The sequence below is a fragment of the Psammomys obesus genome, unplaced genomic scaffold (genome assembly GCF_907164565.1).
Source record: "Psammomys obesus unplaced genomic scaffold, mPsaObe1.curated_primary_1811, whole genome shotgun sequence".
NCBI lineage: Eukaryota > Metazoa > Chordata > Mammalia > Rodentia > Muridae > Psammomys > Psammomys obesus.
This window is the reverse complement of record NW_026585894.1, coordinates 11,741,126-11,751,130: the sequence shown is the minus strand read 5'-3', so window position 1 is coordinate 11,751,130 and position 10,005 is coordinate 11,741,126.

Here is a 10,005-nt window from a genome sequence, read left to right as displayed (position 1 = left end):
GGAATTTTGACAGGTTTAATTGCTCTCTCTCTCACTCTCTCTTTCTCTCTCTCACACGTGCACACACACACACACACACACACACACACAGAGAGAGAGAGAGAGAGAGAGAGAGAGAGAGAATATCTGATACACAGGGCTTAGAATACATTAAAATATGATACGGCTGGTGTGGTGGTATTTAATCTCAGTACTCAGGAGGCAGAGGCAGGTGGATCACTGTAGTTTCTAAACCAGCCTAGTACACATAACAAATTTTAGGCCATCCAGGGTGCTGTCTCAAAAAACAGGGTGTGGGGGGAAGGTGTAGAAAGAGCTCAGTGGTTAAGAGCACTAGCTGCTCTTGCAGAGAACCAGGGTTTGATTTCCAGCACCCACATTGCAGCTCATAATCATGTTAAATCCAGTTCCAGAGAATCTAATGCTCTCTTTTGATGTCCAAAGGCACAAGACACATACACAATTCAGAGACATACAGTCAGGCAAAAACTCATATGCATAATATAAAATGAATATTTTAAAAGCATAGGATATTGAAGGGGTAGATCGTAAGGGATAAGGAAGGCAGGGAGGAAGATGCCTATAAAATTCAAGAGACAGTGAAAATCATTTGAAACATTGTCTGACACAGTCACCGTCAAACTCTACTCTCTCCATTCTCATTCTCAATTATGTAAAAGTATCAGTTTTAGTAACATAGACATGATCATGTTAATTCCTCATTTAGACCTCTCAAATGGATTCCTTTGATTTCTCAACATTCTATAATTTTTTAGCTATCCAAAAGCAAAGCATTTAGATTTTTTGCAGCAATTTGGAAGTCCTTTAACTACTCTGTGAAATGGAAGTGTTGATAAATTAACAATTCAATCAGATAGGGAAGTGCAAGTTAATAAGTAGAAATATTTAAAAGAATATCCTGATTTCTTATATTTTCATAAAATATCCCAACTGGATAAAAATATAAATAAAATCTTGAATTAAGTTAAGAACATAAAAGTGCATTTTTTAAATGCGCTTTTGTATGGGAGAGGGTTGGGGGACTTAGTTCCATGGCAGAGTGCCCTGAATTTAGGCACAGTACTGATAAAAGGCAATAGAACAAAAAATAGTAATTACAGCAATACAAAATACCTGAATATATAAAACAAAATGTTTCTATATTTTAAATACAACACATGACAAAGAATAAACTTGAAAAATATTCACTTAAATATGAGGGAAAGATGGTGTCTTTAATGTCTAAAGGACACAAAAAAATGAGAAAATACAAAGACCTTAAATGGGAAAATGACAGTGAGAATAAGTCCCAAAGAGGATCTATGAATGGCTAATAAACATATGAATAAATATTCACCTGCACTAGTGATGGAAACAGTAATGGAAACAAGAGCCTAATTTTCACCTCTTAATTAGCAAAGATGAAAAAGGACAATACTCTCTCTTAGATATGGTGTCACAAGGAGGCCATTCATACACTGATATGAGAGAGTAAACTAATGCAGTCTTCTGGGAAAACACCTCAGCAGTATACTTCGCCAGTTAAAATATAGTATTATCCTTTGACCCATAATGTTCTACTTTTGCTAAATTCAGTCCCTGGGAAATAAGCGGACTTCCAGATAAAATTTGTGAAAAGATGTTGCTCACTTATAATAACCAAATTGTTAAGTAACACACATGCTCAATAATGGGAAATTAGTAAATAAATTATTGTACATAAAATTATGTCAATGATGTCTATTAAATGGCTTAGGAAAAATCTTTTTATACAGTGTTTAGGAATATAAATATGATATATCACTGGACATATATATATTCTCATCTGGAGGCAAATTACATGTGCTTATTATAGTATCTATCATCATAATTTTTTTGTTTTACACCTTACTTTTTAAAAGGTGGATACTTAAAATAGAATATGAAAACTGTTACAAACTTAACATATGCTCCATTATCAATAATCACAATTATTATTAGTGTATTTAATGCCCAGTAGATGGAGCTACCTCCCTTAACATTTAGCTTGAACTCTGGGAATTTAAAAACTATGGACAAATTTTCATTTGATTTCGTTTGAAGAAAATCCCTTTTGCCCTGTTAAAGGTAGCCTAAAGCATAGTTTCTTTTAAAAAGATGGTGTTTAAAATTTTTTGAGAATTTTATGAAATTTCTCTGAGATAACTGGATATACCTCGGGTGTTTCAAAATGCAGGACTATACAGTGAGGTTGGAAAGCTAGGGGATTTCAGAGATTCTCTGATTGTGTAAAGCCACACAGAGAGTCAGGGCAAAGCTAGGCAAAACAAGCTGAGGGTCCAGTTCACTGGGCTTCATTTGCTGATTAAGAGTAGAATAGGAAATTGTATTTTGATGTATATGTACACAAGTTAAGCATTTCAGCATAATTTTAAAATTGATGATTTTGTTGTTTCTCACTACATAATTAGGAAAATAATTACAAACACTGACTTTGAAGTTATTTAAGACCTCCATTCAAAGCTTAATTCCACAATTTCTTAGCCACCCGGTTTTAGGCTAACCAATTTACCTCTGTTTTCTCATTTGTCAAATAAAAATTGTAATAAAACATAGTCATAGAGTTGTAGTGAGAGTCAAACTTGATAGTAATGTGTATAAAAAGTGCCTTGCATAGTCACTGATGTGTTTTGTTTGTTTGCTTCATTGGTTGTCTTTTTTTTTTTCAAAACAGGGTTTCTCTGTATAGCTCTGGCTGTCTTGGACTTGGAACTAGCTCTGTAGATCAGGCTGACCTCAAACTCAGAGATCAGCTTGACTCTACCTCTGGAGTGCTGGGATCAAATGTCTGCAATATGTGTATCTGACTGTGATATGTGTTAAACAGGAAGAGGGTGTTTGTCATGCTTATCTTTATTCATTTATTAAACATACTGTTTTAGTGCTATGAACCAGGCAGTAGTCTTTACTAATGTAATGTTGAGAAAGCAAATTTCTGCAATATAAGCATGTGGTAGAGGAACAATGTTATTGTAAGCTTATCTGAATGGAAGAGCATGGGACCAGAATTTCTGGATCATTCTCTGGCTTTTATTGATTGATTTATTGATTGATTATGTTTTGAGACAGCAGGTATCCCAGGCTGGCTTTGAACTCATGATTCTCCTGCCTCAGCCTCTGAAAGTTTGGTATTATGAGTATATTGCCACTATACCAGGTGTGGCTCTAAATTATTTTAACACCTCAGACAAAAAGTTTAATTTCCATTTTTCTCTGAGTAAACAAGAAATTTGGACCAGATGATCTCTAAAACATCCTTCTCAGAAGCATTCTATGGTGGTATTTCAAAGCACATCACTGAATGATATAAAATCAAAGTTATTATCTTTCAAATATATTCACATTATGCAGTCTCTTCTCGGGAGATACAGATCCTCATAATTAGGTAAAAGTTCAAGGGCAAACAAAATGATTATGGCAGGGGCTGGATAAGACACACCTATCTTGTGAGGCTGAAGAAGAGAAAAAAAAACATCAGCCTTTAAAAATCTGTATTGAGGAAAAGCAGAGAAAAAGGATAAATGGGCTTAGAGGACAAGAACTCCACAAGAGAACCATCAGAGCCAATCAACCAGGCCTAGAAAGGCCTATGGAGTCTGACACACCACCAACCCAGGACAATGCATAGTCTGGACCTAGGTCCTTAACTTTAAGTAGCTAATGGGTATCTTAGGCTTCATGTGGGCCCACTAATTAGGGAAGTGGGGCATATATCTGACATTGACTATGTTGCCTGCTTTTTGGTCATTTCCCCCTGATGGGACTGTCCTACCAAGCTACAGGGGAAGAAGATGAACTCAGTCCTGATGTGAATAGTTGAGCTGTAGTATCTGGGTATGGAGGAGGTTCCTCTATTCTAAATAATAGGGGAGGAGGAGTATGGAAGGGAGGGTGGAACTGGGAAGAGAGGAGGGAGGGACCTATGATGGAGATGTGAATTGAATTTATATATATATATATATATAGCCTTTAAAAATGGTCTTTTAGTTTAGTTTGGTTTCATTGATAACGAATACATATGATTTAATTTCTGTTTATAAACTTCATGAAGTACCAACTTTTCTTTGCTGTTTTCCAATTATAAAATGACATTCCATTATTAAAGGGTACAGTGTATTTGTGTGTGTGTGCATGTGAGTGTGTGCATGTGTGCACATACACACACACGCACGTGGACACACACAGACACACACAAAAATAGATAAAGTGTAACTATGCCTGTGATTGTGGTTGCTTTTGTTCTATTTTATTCATTCAATTCTTGATCAGTGATTTTTTTTTTTGCAAAAGATCAAAAAGCAAACATTTTAGAATTTCTGGACTATATACCTTCTGTTACATACCCTTCTTAAGTCTGTTACAACTATTTAATGATGGAAAAACATTCTTAGATCTCAGGTTGTGCAAAATCACAGACTTAAGATCAGTTTTGGTCTGTAGTCCGATTTGTTGACCTTCATCTAAAATCATATTTTCAGCCTCCTTCTTATTGGTTTGCTTTCATTGACACATTCATATCCTCACACAGAGCCCAGGTTCTTTCTTACCCCCATCTCCTTTACCTGTTCACATCTAATTGTATACTTTCTCTGTTTCCCATCTAGTCTTTTCACTAATTCTAGTGATCCTGTACTGTACAGTGCAGATTTAGCACAAAGCTTCATCTAAGTCAAAATGGTGCTTGGTGGCCTTGTCTTAGTGACAGACTGCTCTGTGAACAACACATACATATCCCATGAAACAACTAGCCAGCTTTCAGCCCAGTTTTTCATTATGACAACAGCAACAACTCGATATCCATCAAACTTTTAATTATTCACAGCAAATGTTTATTGAGCACCAGTTATAAGCTTTATATTGTTTTCAAATATAGTACTTTCATACTAAAGTGAAAGAGAAAATATGGACAGATTCTTGAATAATAATGCTGGAATTTTTTGTAGAAGAGAACATCTAATGCAGCTGTAGAAGTTGGGGGAAGTGACTCCAAGCAGTGACACTTGGGCTCTGGTTAGACCCTAGATGACCATTATCCTGCACAGTCTCAACTTTTCCCTTAAGAGTGAGCTGTTACCACTCTTAATCCTAGGTTCCTAGAAACACCATCTGATCATACCCAGCCATTCTCTCATCTGTAGAACACTCATCATAACTTAATCTCAAAGATCCACCTCTTCCAGGCAAAGCATTTTCCTATAGTGACCTAAATAGATTAGCCAGTTAGCAAGAATGGTGATTATGAGCTTTCAGTTAGTAGTATTGATACCACCAATTACTCTTTTTAGATATTAAACATTTGCCTTCTTTAGTAGGCTGGGTTGATTATAAAGAAGAATTGGAGTTTAAATAGATATTTTCTGCACTCAAATTTTAAGTTCAAATTCTGAGTCCCACAAGAAAATTAGTCAGAAAAGACCCTCTTCCTCTTCATTAACTGCAAAATGAAAGGATCACCTCCTTTTGTGACACCCCCCATGCAGTGGCTTCTTGGGAGGTATGGTAGCCTATTCATATGTTAATTTTGTAGAACCCTCAATCTTTTCGCAGAGGCCCTGTACAATGAGGGGTGTTCTGCATATTTCAGAAGAGCAGCATATGCTCCTTAAGGTGCATATGAAAAAAAAAACCAACAAAACAAAACAATGAAACAATAACAACAACAACAACAACAACAAAAAAAAACAACCAAAAAAACTGCAAGGGAAAACCAGTGTATTCTTTACTCCTTTGCTGAGAGTTTACAAGAAACATTTGGAAATGGATGTCATTTTCTATTTTTTTTTTTTTTTTTGTACAGAGATTGCATTTGACAATTAACCATGAGAGGCTCAGTAGTTTTCTAAACTACTTTCTTTTTTTTTATGCAACCAAATGAAATAGAAAAGAAAATTTCAATTTTTGGAAAGTATAAAAAGTGCTTTCTCCTGAAGCTATTTAACTGTTCTGCTGAGAATGAATTCCACCCTGAAAAAGACTCTGAGCTGGCAGGGAAGTGGACAACGTAATATCTGAACTTTCTCTCTCTTTCCTTTCTTAAACCTAATGCATCCTATTACAACAGTACCTAATGTTTAGGTTATAATTTTAGACATGCAAATGATTCATTAGTCAAGTGTTTGATAATCATTTTTCAGAAAACTTGATAGACATTAATTGCTTCTAATGGAATCATATGCTAGTCTCAGTAATGACAAACACTGTGTATTAATTTCATATGTATTACAAATAATGATTAAAATAAAACCAACTTGATGTAATGGCCATTAGTTCAGAGCTGTTGAATGATACTTCATAGCTTAAGATGAATAATAATGGCCCATTTTTCATAAGACATATCTTCTTTCTTATTGTATAAAGAAGTTACACTGTTATAAAGTGTAAAGGATCTAGAATATACAATATCACTGAGCTTGACTAGCCAAATTAAACAATCAATATCTAAAAGAACCAGCATTTGAAATAAACTAGAAGCTTTTTAGAAGTCACAAATAACATAAACACTTTGGTGTGACTCTAAACATGGAAGTGAAAGACACGTATAAAAAAAAAACAAGTTTCTTAAGAAAGAAATTGAAGAAGATATCAGAAGATTGAAAGATTTCACAAACTCATGGGTCAGTAGAATTAACGTAGTAAAAATGGCCATCTTACCAAAAGCAATCTACAGATTCAATGCCCACCAAAATACCAACACATTTCTTTACAGAAAGAACAATTTTCAATTTCATATGGAAAAAAAAAACCAGAATACTTAAAACAACCTTGTACAATAAAAGATCTTCTGGAGGTATCGCCATCCCTGATCTCAAGCTGTACTATAGAGCAACAGTTATAAAAACTGCATGGTACTGGCATAGAAACAGAATGGTGGATCAATGGAATCAAATCAAGGATCCAGAAATCAACCCACATATCTACAGAGACTTGATTTTTGACAAACAAGCCAAAACCATACAATGGAAAAAAGACAGCATCTTCAACAAATGGTGCTGGTCTAACTGGATGTCTACTTGTAGAAAAGTGCAGATAGATCCATATTTATCACCCTGCACAAAACTAAAGTCCACGTGTATCAAAGACCTCAACATAAAACCAGACATCCTAAACCTGTTAGAAGAAAAAGTGGGGAAGAGCCTTGAACTCATTGACACAGGAGACAACTTCCTGAACAAAAAATCAACAGCACAAGGCTCTAAGATCAACCATCAATAAATGGGATCTATTGAAACTGAAAAGCTTCTGTAAAGCAAAGGACACTGTCATCAGAACAAAAGGACTGCCTACAGATTGGGAAAAGATTTTTCCAACCTGACAGAAGGCTAATATCCAGAATATAGAAAGAACTCAAGAAATTAAACATGAACAAACAATGTAATTTAATTACAAAAATGGGGTACAGAACTAAGCAGACAGTTCTCAACAGAGGAATATTGAATGGCAGAGAAACACTCAAAGAAATGCTCACTGTTCTTAGCCATCTGGGAAACATAAATCAAAAAGACCCTGAGATTCCACTTTACACCCATCAGAATGTCTAAGATCAAAAACTTAAGTGACAATACATGCTAGAAAGGTTGTGGAGAGAGGGGAACCCTCCTCTATTGCTGGTGGGAATGTCACAGCATACAACCACTTTGGAAATCAATCTGGTACTTTTTCTGAAAATTAGTAATAGTGCTACCTCAAGATCCAGCTATACCATTCCTGAGCATATATCTGAAAGATGCTTAACCATATGACAAGGACATTTATTCAACTATGTTCATAGAACATAGTCATAATAGCCAAAATCTGGAAACAGCCTAGATATCCCTCAACAAAAGAATGGATACAGAAGTGTTGGTACATTTACACAATGGAATATTGCTCAGCAATTCAAAACAGGGAAATCATGAAATTTGCAGGCAAATGGGTAGAACTGGAAAAGATCGTCCTGAGTGAGGTCACCCAGATGCAGAAAGACACGCATTGTATATATTTACTTATAAGTAGATATTAGACATATATTATAGGATAAACATACTAAAATCTATAGTCCTAAAAAAAAGCTAAACAAGGAGGGCCCTAGGGAACAGGCTGTATTTTCATTCAGAAAGGCCAACGAAATAGACATCAGAAGTAGGAGAAGACAGGGAACATGACAGGAGCCTTCCACAGAGAGCCTCTGAAAGAATCTACCCAACAGGATATCAAAGCAGATGCTGAGACTCGTAGTCAAACTTTGGGCAGAGTGCAGTGAATCTTATGGAAGAATGGGAGATAGAAAATCCTTGAGGGGACAGGAGCTCCCTGAGGAGACCAACAGGGCCAAAACATTGGGGCCCATGGGTACCTGCAGAGACTGATGCGCCAACCAAGTGCCATGCATGAAGAGGACCTAGACCCCCTGCTAGGATGTAGCCAATAGGAAACTCAGTCTTTATTTGAGTTACCTATAAGGGGAGCAGGGGCAGTCTCTGACATGGACTTTGTTGCCTGCTCTTTAGTCACTTCTTCCTAGTGGGAGGGCCAGTGCCAGGCCACAGAGGAAAAAGATGCACACAGTTCTAATGAGACTTGATAGGCTAGGGTCAGATAGTGGGGAGGAGAGCTCCCTGTTTCTGAAAAATAAGGGAGGGGAAAAAGGGGGGAGGAGGGAGGAAGGCTGGGGCTGGGAGATGAGGGAGGGGGTTACAATAGGGATATGAAGTGAGTAAATAATAAAAAAAATAAATTTAAGTTTAAATTTTAAAATGAAAGTCATTTTACTCTGAAATCAATTTTGAAGAATGTTTTACACAAAAATTTTTTTAAAGATTAGAGGAAAACCATAAGGTGGGTCATGTGCGTGGGGATCATGAAATACAATCAAACTACAATTTTATAAAAGGTTTTGAATACAAAATTGATCAATTGTTAACCATGGGTATACTTGAGTAAATTATTGGTGATTGGGGGACAGGAGGAGATGGATAGAGAACAGTAATTTTTCATTTGCTTTCTACTATGTCTCCTTTTATATTGTGTACTATAAGCATATATTATCTATTTTAAAATAGTTTCAGCCAGGTATAATAGCACATACTGGTAATAGTAGCACTTGGGATGCTGAGGCAAGAGTTCCAGTTCATTTTGGACTACCAAGTGAGAATCTGATTTTGGGATATCACTCTTAGATTAGAGTGCTTGCCCAACTTGTGTAGGTAAGGCCCTGGGTTCCATCCTCTACAAAACATACACACAGGCACACATGTATGCACACATGCATGCATGCACACATGCAAGTAAGAGAGACAGGCAGACAGAGACACACAAAGACAGACAACACAGATCTGAGGAAAATGTCTTAAAATGTACTTTTTAAAATAAATACCAATTTGTAACTATGTAAGGCAATATTAGAGACTACCAGCATGGGTTTTAGACCTCATATCCCCCAGCATTCATGTGTCCACTTTGGCTCTTTCTAGTTCTGAGACCTTCAACAGGCTGTTCACCTTTGCTAAGCAGAGAGACTCTCTCATGAGCTTAAGTCTTGTGATTCTGAGGCGAGAATCAAGGACTTCATGAGTAGCTTCTTTCCTCAACACAACAAAATAACAATGAAATAAAACCACCAGCACAACAATTACACAAAACCCAAAACCCAAATATTCTGACAAAAAAGTAAAATGAATTCCTTTCCTTCCATTTTTGTCTTTCCTAACACAAGGTGTTCTATCTACTAATTGCCAGGCACTCTTCCAGGTGCTCAGTGTTGAGCCATTATAAAACCTTAGAAACTATTCATATTTTTCTTCTTGCACAGCATTTAAAAATTATCATTTACAGCTGGGTATGGTGGCACCTGCCTATAATCCCAGTACTCAGGGAGGCAGAGGGCAGGCAGATTGCTGTGAATTCAAGGCCACCATGGTCTACAAAGCCAGTCCAGGACAGTTAAGTCTACACAGAGAAACCCTGTTTCGAAAATGTCAAATATATATG